General features: G+C 38.4%; 1 non-coding gene across 1 annotated transcript; it reads right to left on the reverse strand.

Annotated features, from left to right (window-relative positions):
* Positions 1-2,653: 2,653 nt before the first annotated feature.
* TRNAS-GGA (transfer RNA serine (anticodon GGA)) lies at positions 2,654-2,725 on the reverse strand. Its single transcript has one exon. It is a non-coding gene; the product is annotated as a tRNA-Ser (tRNA).
* Positions 2,726-12,202: the final 9,477 nt, after the last annotated feature.

Here is a 12,202-nt window from a genome sequence, read left to right on the forward strand (position 1 = left end):
AAATAATCATCTCCAACTTGGAGCCCATATGAGAGCTCTCCATAGAAACAGACCAATAGAATGTGTTTATGTGTTTACAGTCATGTGTGTACACATACACATATGCACATATGCATGCATGTGCACTTGTGTATATGTGTGTATGTATGTGTATAAGATTTTAAGGACTTATCCCCTGTGACTGTTTCATAAGTCCAAAGTCTTCAGGGCAGACCAGGGAGGACTTGACCTTGCAGACTTGAGTCTGAATGTAGTCTGGAGGTAGAACTGCTTCCTTTTTGAGGATGTCACTATTTTCTCTTAAGACCTCCATTGGCTAGATGAGGATTACCCATGTTATGGAGGGTAATCTGCTTTACTAGGTCTGTTGATTTAAATGTTAGTCACATCCGAAATACTGTCACAATAACGTCTAGACTGGTGTTTGACCAAGGATTATATACTAACCAAACTGACATGCAGAATTAACCATCACAGGACTATAGGGAAAATGCTGGTATGTGTATTATTGCATGTGTTTTGATGAACATAGTTTCCTGTTTTTCATGAAAAATACGTAGGAATAGAACTTTCTCAAAGTTTAATCTCAGTTTCCATTCAGCACTTCATAAGAGATCTTAGTATTCTGTATTCTCTTAACTGCCTACATTCCTTGGCTATTTTTATATTAGCTGTTGTCTCTGATTTGTTTTTAAGTGTTTTGGATACAAGTTCTATATTAGTCTTTGTGTTGCAAGTAAATTTTCTACCACACTTTTGCACTCTAAGGTTCTTAATGGTACTTTTTGATGAATAAAACTTAATTTCAACATAGTCAAAGGTATCTATCTGTTCTTCAGTGCATAATGTCTTTTTTGTGCTGAATGAGAATTCATGATGTTGGTTATTATACAGATAACATATCATGAAGCATATTGTATATTAAATATTACATGTATACTTGACATCTTCTAGGAAATATAATTTTTTTACTTTTACATTTAAGTTTGCATCTACTTTCAAATGACCTTTCTTTTTTGTATTATGTAAAATACATCAATTTTCATCTTTTCCTATATGGATATCCATTTATTCCAGAACCACTGTTCTGGAATGTTGAAGCTAGATGTTGAAACAGAAACTCCAATACTTTGGCCACCTGATGTGAAGAGCTAACTCATTGGAAGAGACCCTGATGCTGGGAAAGATTGAGGCAGAAGGTGAAGGGGACGACAGAGGATAAAGTGATTGGATTGCATCACTGACTCAATGGACATGAGTTTGGGTTGACTTCAGGAATTGGTGATGGACAGGGAGGACTGGCGTGCTGTGGTTCATGGGGTCGCAAAGAGTCAGACACGACTGAGTGACTGAACTGAATTGAACCAGAACCATTATTATGCCATGTTATTCTTAAAGCAAATATCCATATATGCATTATTAGTCTGCATTGAATTTTCATACCATTGGTCTATTTCTCTGGCCTTGCACCAATGTCATGCTGTTACTATGCTTTGTAATACATCCATAGTTGATTTTTGTTTAAAATGTAAGATAAGAATTTCATTTTTTCCATGTGGCTAACCATCTCTGCTGTAAGTAGTTGTTGAATGGTCTAAAACTTCTCCAGTAATCTGAAATAACAGTTTTGTAATTCAAGTGAGATATATAATATGAATCTATTTGTATATTCCATATTCTACTTCATTGGTCAGTGTTTTTATTGTCCAGAGTGTGAAAATTACTGCAGTTTAATAAGAATATAGATTTGATGTCTAATACAGCAAGACTCTGTATACTAATTCAATAGTGTTTGTTCTTAGGTTTTTTATGACCAGATACATTTTCATATAAGTTTTTGTGTAGCCCCTAAAAAGAAAATCTTGTTAAAATTTTGTTTATAATAACATTGACTGTGTAGGTAACTTGGAGAGGCTTGACATCTTTCCAGTATTGTTTTATACTAATTAACATGGTATACTACGTATTTGTTTAGGTTTCTTTTACGTTCCTTCAGTGTTGGAGTATATTATTGTCTTTATCTAGTCATGTATTTTCAAAATGAATTTCTCCACCAATATCATATATTTCTTAGATGTATTCCTAAGCATCTTGTAAAACCTTGTTTCTTTCGTTTCACCTTTGTGGCAGTGCTGATGTTATTTCTTTTTTTCTGATTTTGGGTATTAATGTGATATCATTATTTTGTTAATCTCTTAATTTGTAGTTTTTGGGGGAATCTTTACCATCTACAGTAGTGTTTTTTCCTTTCTGAAAGAAAGTGAGAGTCGCTCAGTCGTGTCCAACTCTTTGTGACCCCATGGACTATACAGTCATGGCCAGAATACTGGAGTGGGTAGCTGTCCCCTTCTCCAGGGGATCTTCCCAACCCAGGGATCAAACCCAGGTCTCCTCCATTGCAGGTGGATTCTTTACCAGCTGAGCCACAAAGGAAGCCCTATAACATTCCATTTATAGTTATTATAAAATATTGGCTATACCCATATATTGACTACATATTGTAAAGTATATTATCGTGAAAGGAAAGGAAAGTCACTCAGTCGTGTCCAACTCTTTGTGACTCCATGGACTGTAGCCTACCAAGCTCTTCCCTCCATGGGATTCTCCAGGCAAGAGTACTGGAGTGGGTTGCCATTTCCTTCTCCAGGGGATCTTCCCCACCCAGGGATTGAACCCAGGTCTCCTGCATTCCAGGCAGATGCTTTAACCTCTGAGCCACCAGGGAAGCCCAAATTGTAGCTTATTATTTTAAACATAATAGTTTATGCCTCTTAATGCCTTATCCCATCTTGCCCCTATCCACTTTCCTCTCCACAGGTAACCACTAATTTGTTCTCTATATCTGTTCGTCTGTTTCTGTTTTGTTATATTCACTAGTTTTATTTGTTTAGAGTTTTTATATTCACTAGTTTTATCCATTTAGATTCCACACATAAATGATATTTCACATGTTGAATTTTAGATACCTTTTTGTAAATACCATAAAACTGATTTTTTCCCATCCACTCTGACATTTACTATCTTATATTGGCCAGTCTTGTAGATTTATATTTATTGATATTAGGCTTTCAAATTTAGTTGGTTTTTCTTTTATGTGCCATATTTATACTCTTCAAAGGCCAAATAAAGAGAGAAAATAAACTTAGGTTACACATCAACACTTTCATATGTATGTATGTGGCTCAGTGGTAAAGAATCCGCCTGCCAATGCAGGAGACGCGGGTTTGATCCCTGAGTCGAGAAGATCCCCTTGAGGAGAAATGACAACCCGCTCCAGTATTCTTGCCTGGGAAATCCTGTGGAAAGATTTAGCTGAGCAGGCTACAGTCCATGGGTCACAAAGAGCTGGGCGTGACTGATCTCACATGCATGTCTTGTCATCTTACCCGCTAAGTGGAAGTTGCTAAAGAATGGACAGAAGACTGTAGTCACCTTCCTAGTACTTGACCCTCTCTTCCACTGCGCCCTTTAGTGCTGGAGTTGGCATATGTTTATCATTAACACATATTCATTAACTTTAAATATACTTGAACATTTAATCTTACTTCTTGTAGCCTCCTTCCTTCCAGGACTAACTAGATTTTTGTTCTTTTTCTTGCTTCACTCATTGAAATCAGCATAGTTTTAGTTCTCTCAGTCACATTGCTGCTAACAGTCACCCGAACCATCTATCTACAGTTGTCACACTCTCTTCCTGCTGAGGTTGGGCCTTTGCTTATCTCGCAATGCTTTTGTTTATCTCCTGAGGACTTGGGTTTTGCTTTGGATCTTTTAGTTCCTTCCTTCCTCATCTATTCTTCTTCTGTTTCTTTACTTTCAAAACTATTTCTGTTTTAAAAATAAGTATATCCTTTACATAGAAATCATGAAAGATATTTTGAAAACTTGAAATAAAAGTAATCATCTCAAGATCTCAAATTATTGATTGGGCAAGGTGAATTATTGGCTAAAGGTTTTTGGATCTATCATAGATAGATAGATTGATCCATAGGCTTCCCAAGTGGTTCTAGAACCTGCCTACCAATGCAGGTAGATATAAGAGATGCAAGTTTGATCCATGGTCAGGAATTTTCCCTGGAGAAGGACATGGCAACCCACTCCAGTATTCTTGCCTGGAGAATCCCAAGGACAGAGGAAACTAGTGGGCTGCAGTTAGTGGGGTGTATGCTGCTGCTGCTAAGTCACTTCAGTCGTGTCTGACTCTGTGTGACCCCATAAACAGCAGCTCACAAGGCTCCCCCGTCCCTGGGATTCTCCAGGCAAGAACACTGGAGTGAGTTGCCATTTCCTTCTCCAACGCATGAATGTGAGAAGTGAAAGTGAAGTCACTCAGGCATGTCTGACTCTTAGCAACCCCATGGACTGCAGCCTACCAGGCTCCTCCGTCCATGGGATTTTCCAGGCAAGAGTACTGGAGTGGGGTGCCATTGCCTTCTCCGAGTGGGGTGTATACATACATACATATGTATATATTTATATATAAAGTTTTTCATAGGCCAGGAGCCATCTAAATAAATGTAAGACCTATTCTAACAGTTATACCCTATGGAAATGTCTGCTTCCAAGTTAGCATCAGCATTTGAGGGTTGGTTAGTGAGAACTAGGGATATAGACAAGCAAATTAACAAATAATGGATGAACAAAATATTATTTATACCTTGAAATTCATTTGGGATGTTTGCACATTTATCTCTGTAAATCATGAAGCTTTGAGACCTTTGCCCTCTGTTTCAGAGTTGGGCTCCACCACCTCACATATTTTTAAGTTCAAAAGATAACTCATCTAGAATGATGCTGATTTTAGTTATAAAATAGATGAACTCAATACATTACAATTTATTGATCAGAGAATAAAATCGTACTGAATGCCTAGAGCACTTACTGTGTGCTAGGTACTGTCCTAAGTATAATGTGTATAGCAATGTATTTAAACTTCGTTACCACATCAAAAGATGTATGAGTGTGTGTGTTAGCTGCTCAGTCCTGTCCAACTCTTTGCGACCCCATGGACTGTAGCCTGCCTGGCTCCTCTGTACATGGAATTCTCCAGGCAAGGATATTGGAGTGGGTTGCCATTTCCTTCTCTAGGGGATCTTCCTGACCCATGGATCAAACCCAGATCTCCTGCATTGCATGTGGATTCTTTACTGTGAAGGAAGTTAGCTTTCTTGAGGTTACACAACTAGTTATTCTATTTGAATCTATCTAATTTGGCTCCAGAAGCTAGTATCTTAAATGTTACATACTATTCCTTCAGAGTAAGTAGTAGTGGAGGTCCCAGAGAATCAATTAAACTTTTGTTGTCCTGTCCGAAGAGCGTTTCTGATGCTCTCTAAAGAACAGACCAATTAGCAAATATTCACCATGAAGTGCCATGTACACTGCATGTACTTTAGATGACATTGTAATGCTTAGCTGTTCAATTAGTGTGTTCTTTTCCTGTATGTACCACTTGTGGTTATTTAGAGTAGGATTTGGCCTTAATTTTTTTTTTAAACAAAAGATTCTCACTAAAGTGTGTTTACTGATTGCCAACATTTTTTTTTTTTTTTATAGAATTAGAGGTGAATCTTGGAGAAGGCAATGGCACCCCACTCCAGTACTCCTGCCTGGAAAATCCCATGGACGGAGGAGCCTGGTAGGCTGCAGTCCATGGAGTCACTAAGAGTCGGACAGGACTGAGTGACTTGACTTTCACTTTTCACTTTCATGCATTGCAGAAGGAAATGGCAACCCATTCCAGTGTTCTTGCCTGGAGAATCCCAGGGATGGGGGAGCCTGGTGGGCTGCCGTCTATAGTGTCACACAGAGTCGGACACGACTGGTTTGACTTAGCAGCAGCAGCAGAGGTGAATCTTGTCTCAGTTCCATGGAGGTAAATGCATCATGACTTTGTCTACTCCACTATGGGTAGTTCAACCATAGGCAGTTTTACAGTGTTTTTGGCTTTGATATCATCATATCCAAACACATTTTGAGATGTGCAATGTAACAGGAATGTAACACCTAATTCGTAATGAGTATACTGTATGGAATAGGATATTGATTCGGGGCAGACTACAAAGGGATAGCTACGTGAATTCAAGTTCGAGCTCTCTTTTGGGTATATGGCCTTAAACAATGTGTATGCACATTTTCTGTGCCTTTGTTTTCCCATAGATAACATGTGACAGTACTAGTTTTAAATACATCTTAGTTGTTATGTGTGCTTAGTCGCTCAGTTGTGTCTGACTCTTTGTGACCCCATGGACTGTAGCCTGCCAGGTTCCTCTGTCCATGGGGATTTTTCAGGCAGGAATACTGGAGTGGATTGCCATGCCCTCCTCCAGGAGATCTTCCCAACCTAGGGATTGAACCAAGGTTTCCCACATTGCACGGAGAGTTTTTACTGTCTGAGCCACCAGAGAAGCCCAAGAATACTGGTGTGGGTAGCCTATCCCTTCTCCAGGGGATCTTCCCAACCCAGGAATTAAATAAATTAACATGTATAAAAGTAATGCTGTCTTTTATAGAATTGAAGTGACATATAAGTGATAACTTGTATTATTAATAATCCACCATTTTCTTGAGTTAGAACAACTAAGCTCTCACTGAAATTTATGTAGAGACATGTGTAAACTAATAATTACTACAAAAAAGTCACTGTGCTATAGAACATATAACACAGAAACTCGAATGAGGGCAGAGAGGCGAATGAAGTCAGGGAGGCAAATGAGAGTTCAAAGATGTGACATTCAAAATAAGAATGATGGATGGGTGGATGGCAATATATCCAAGTGGAAGGAATGGAATTAGCAAAGATCCTAGGCACAAAGAAGCGTGGCCTCTTCAGAGAATGAATAGAAGCCCAGTGTGGGTTGAATTTAAGAAAGAAGCAGAAATAGTAAAAATAGTTCCTGAGAGTTAATCTGGATTGTGCAGGGTCCTGTAGATTATGTTATAAATGTGGTCTTTCTTCCCATGGCATGATATGTCCATGAAGCTGGTAGGTAACTCAATTCACCATGGATTTTCAGTCCCGCAGTTTCTTTTACTATTCCCCAGCCGTGTTTGGCCAAATCCCACAAAACAAACTGCCACATTTTCCCTTCATGGGTTTAGGTTTCTTCCTTTTGCTTGTTCTTCCTATTACAGACTAAATTGTGCCACCGACCCCCCTCCCCATTTTTTTTTTTTTTATTGAAGCCTTCCCAGTGCCTTAGAATGTGATTGTATCTAAAGATAGGACTTAAGAGATAGTTGGTATCATTTTAACTTAATCATTAAAGCCCACCTTAATTATTATCTGGGGCTTCCAGGTAGCTCAAACAGTAAAGACTCTGCCTTCAATGCAGGACACCTGGGTTTGGGCCCTGGGTTGGGAAGATCCCCTGGAGAAGGAAATGGCAACTGACTCCTGTATTCTTGTCTGGAGAATTCCATGGACAGAGCAGCCTGGTGGGCTATAGTCCATGGAGTTGAAGAGTTGGTCACGATTGAGCAACTAACACTAACTAATGATTATCTGACTATTATCACAGGATATCAGGACATACAACGAAACAAGAGGGATACAAGTGCACAGAGGGGATGCACGTGAGGAGACGGTGAGAAGACAGCCACTGGAAAACCAAGGAGAGAAGCTTCAAGAGGAACCAGACCTGTCCACACTTGATCTGGGACTTCTAGCCTCCAGAAGCATGAGAAAGCAAATCTCTGTTAAATCACCCAGTCTGTTATATTTTGATATGGCAGCCCTAGCCAATCAATACTTTCCCCTCTCCTTTCTTGTTCTTTTAAAATTAAATCTACAGTCTTACCACTGGGGAATATCATGACAAAGCATTTGATATCGGGAGTTGATGAGTTGTTATTTAAAGGACCCTCTAATGTGCCATTCCCTGGAAGTTGTTGATTACAGTTAAATTCACTTAGGGGAACATTGAACGTGGGATCATGTTTGTGGCCTTCATTCTAGCAAAGCTCTCCTAAGGGAGCTGTGAGACTTAAGCCCTGACTAAGGGCCTCCTTGGTGGCTCAGATGGTAAAGAATCTGCCTGCAATGCAGGAGACCCGGGTTTGATCCCTGGGTTGGGAAGATCCCCTGGAGAAGGGAATGGCTACCCACTCCAGTATTTTTGCCTGGGGAATTCCATACACAGAGGAGCCTGGTGGACTATAGTGCATGGGGCTGCAAGAAGGCATACACATCTGAGAGACTAACACAGTAAGAGTTGTACCACCCAGAGCCCTGCAGTGGGGCCCTGGGATGGTCTAATAATTGCTAACATGACTCCTTCAATAATTAATGATTCAGTTGTTTTAAATGCCTTAATACATAAAAGCTCACATATGGTGTCAGATCTCCAAATTATAACACAAAATAGATGTTTTGCAGTAACTTATATGGAATTAATTCCATCCTAGAGTTCTTGTAGAAATTAGAAGTCATTTAAAGACTGAGCTCTGATGGTTATGTGTCACTAGACTCCCTCTGTGGAACCATTTCCTTGTAAATTATTGTAATCCATTTGTATTCTGTACACATGTGGTCTCTTGACGGCTTTGGTGGTTCTTAATTGCACTTCTCATAGGCAATCCCAATGGTAGGTTCCTTTCAACTAAACTAGTAGGGATGTGCCATCAAGCACAAAAACAAAAACAAACAAACAGAAAAAAAAAACTGGTTGATTTAATTATTAATGGTAAATGTCCTTCTAGCTTCTTCCAAGAAAGCGAAAGCACATCACTTGACTAATAAACCTTTTCAGTAATGAAATATAATTTTACTTGGTCAAGTTATTCTCCTAAAGTTTTAGTTCTTATTTATGGAGTCTTAATCTCAGGTGCCCGGGATTGGCTTTATCACCCTCTTCAGTTTCTGGAGTTCTACTATTGATCTCCCAAAGAACTTGTGCCTTTTAAGGGTTTTTGTTTTAATTATTCTCCATATTTGTCACTTGTGTCCCTCTTGACTTTTTGAAAATGTTCCAAAGTAATTTTTAAAAAAAAATCTATTTCCCAGATTTATTGAGATGTAATTGACATACAATTGTATAATTTGAATATATACAATGTAAAGATTTTATATATGTATATATTGCAAAATGATTACCACAATAAAGTAGTTAACACATCCATCACCTCACATAATTACAATTTCTTGTGTGTATGATCAGGGTTTAATTTATTCTCTTGGCAACTCTCAAATATGCATCACAGTATTATTAACTGTGCTTGCCATGTTGTACATTATAGCCCCAGACCATACTCATTTAATAACTGGAAGTTTATATCCTTTAACAGCCTTCACCAATTCTCTTCCAACCTCCCATCCTTGGAAACTACCAGTTTATTCTGATTTTTTTTTTTCTTTCTCCTAACTCATGTATACTTCTTTTGCTTTTGTGTAGTTGCTGTCCTTCGGACTTCCCAGGTGGCGCTCGTGGTAAGGAACCTACCTGCCAATGCAGGAGATGGGGGAGAGGGGGGTTCAGTCCCTGGTTGTGAAGATCCCCTGGAGGAGGGCACAGCAACCCACTCCAGTATTCTAGCCTGGAGAATCCCATGGACAGAAGAGCCTGGCGAGCTATAGTCCATAGGGTTGCAAAGAGTGACTCAGCATGCATGCATGCACTATGTGCTGTATTTTTTTCAAAAAAGTCCTAACTTTCTTAGGACAGTTTCCTTTTTTAAAAATAGATAAAAATATTTATAAGCCCTCATTTGAAAACAAACAGAACAATCCTTAATTAGCTTACTTCCAATTAATCAAGGAATGCTACATATGTATGAATGGGTATGTAATTTAACGTCAGTAGCTCAAAAATGCACTCTGTATGGAACACTAGGTCTGCAGAGCCCACTGCAGAATTCGTTATGAAAGGGAAACATTTCTGATTAAGAGTGAAAATATGATTGAAAAAGACAAAGGATGGCACAGGCCAATCAAAAGAACTAAAATGTCCTCCCTTTTTTAGCAGCTGAATGAATTTGGCCATGCCTATCATTCTAGTGCAGAGTATACAAGGTAAGCATTAACTAATATTCAGCCTGTGACTTCACAGAAGATACTAAATAGCAACAGGGCAGCAAAGGAACCTGAGAATAGGGATCAGTGTCTGCAGAAAAAGGGGCCTTGGGTATTAGGCTAATAGAAATTAACCTTGGCTATTTCTACTATTCAGAAGATGAAAGGAAATGGAAAGCTAATCACTGAAGTAATATACCTCAAATCTTTTCCACCTGCCTAGAAAAAGAAAGCAATGGTCAATGATACAAGTGAGGTGACTTGCTTTTGTTAATTAAAATCGTGCTGTGTATTTTCATCAACTCTGTTCACTAATGAGATGAACCTTATATTATGTATTTTTTTCTGTCACTTAAAGATATTAATTTTATGGTAAGACTATTACCCTGATTTCAAATATTCCAAGAAAAGCTGGAGAGAGAGTGATGAGAAAGAGACCAATTCCAAGAAATCTTTCATTACAGAGGTTATCTGCAGAAATTAGTGTCCAAATGCTTGATTTTCTCATAGACAATTTGGTGAACTTGTTGGGGTCCAGTGTGTTTCACTGGAGTAGGAGAGAGCAAACTGCAGTGCGTGGGTTAAACATGGCCTGCTGCCTATTTTCGTAAATTAAGTTTTATTGGAATACAGCAACATTCATTTGTTTACATACAATCTACAACTGCTTTTGTGATGTAATTGCAGGGGCTGAGTAGTTGTGAAAGAGACCATTTGGCTCTCAGAGCCTAAAATATTATCTGGCTGTTTACAGTTTGACAACCTTTTCACTGGATAATGGCAAACAGGTCAAGTTTCAGAGGTGAGTATAAACCGATGTGAAGATAATTGGATGGAGATGAAATTGGAAGGAGGTTACACTGAGCTTTTAGCACCATACTGGGAGGGAGTATTTAAAAACCAGAACAAATAAAAGTAGACTGACAATTATCTTGTCAGGAGGATGAAAAGAAAAATCAAACATAGGTCTTTACATTAGATGTAATCTGAAGACAATGAGCAAAGTTGAATCCTGTAGCTTTCATGCATGGCTTAGTAGCTCTTAGCTATATCTAATCTAGTCTTCATAATTCAGTTATTGAAATGACAAGACCTGAATTAGTCTGTAGGTGCTTTGTTCCTGAGTACAAGTACATAATCTTAGGGGCTAGGAACAGAGGCATAAGGTTAGTGTACAGATCAGTTCATTTGCTAGAAGAAAGCTACAGATACCAGGATGAGCCCTTAACATTCATTCTGTTTGTATATGACATGCCACTGCTTGTTTGTATAAGACATGCTCTGTACGTGATTATTTACAAAGGGAAAAATGACACAGCCCCATATTCCAGTGAAAGGGGGCATGCTCAGTTTGGGGTGTCTGAGCTATAGTCTTCTAGAAAGGTACCAATATCTTTTTTCAGAAAAAGGTACCAATATCTTTTGTTTGTTTGTTTGCTTTCTTTTTAAAGCATTTGAAGATCTTTTTGAAGTCTCCCCAGTTTGTAATGTTTCTTTGATCAAAATCTCTAGGTCAGAACTGGAACTTGTTTCAAACACTGACTGCTTTTCGCTTTGAGGCCATGTTTACATGACTCCCAGGATGGGAAGTCTGAACACAAGCCCGAGGTAAGCGTGTCAGTAACATGCATTAGCTTCCCTCACGTGATTGGGACCACAAGTTTAACTAAGGACGCTGATAAGTAGTTCTACATTGATTTCAGTTTATGGTAAAACTTTTTAAAAACGCTCTTCATGAAAGTGAAATTGATAGACCCTTATTTGGACATCAGATGTAAAGTCTAAAGTTTTTCATTGATATTGTTTAATATTTTACAATGGCATTTTAAAAAGGAGAATGTAGATGGATAAAATACAATATTTTGAGAATAAAAGAATCCAAGTGAATGTTACATGATTATAAGTGTTTATTCCATGTGAACTAACCTTGGAAAATGATTCCAAGATAAAAGGCCAAAACATTTCCTGAAAATGCCTCAAATCTAATTAGAAACCTCTGATTATTATTGGCAACCTGGAAGTTAAGGAAAACCTTGCTAAACCACAGGAAACTTCTTGTTGAAAAATTCACTATTATATATTATGTGATAATCTGGAGAAATTTCTAATTTGCATTTGAGCTTAAATTTAGGGCCATGTGGAAGTTCTGTATCTGGAGTAAGTGTATAGCCTGTGAATTAGAAATGTGTATAG

The sequence above is a fragment of the Bos javanicus genome, chromosome 10 (genome assembly GCF_032452875.1).
Source record: "Bos javanicus breed banteng chromosome 10, ARS-OSU_banteng_1.0, whole genome shotgun sequence".
Classification (NCBI taxonomy): domain Eukaryota; kingdom Metazoa; phylum Chordata; class Mammalia; order Artiodactyla; family Bovidae; genus Bos; species Bos javanicus.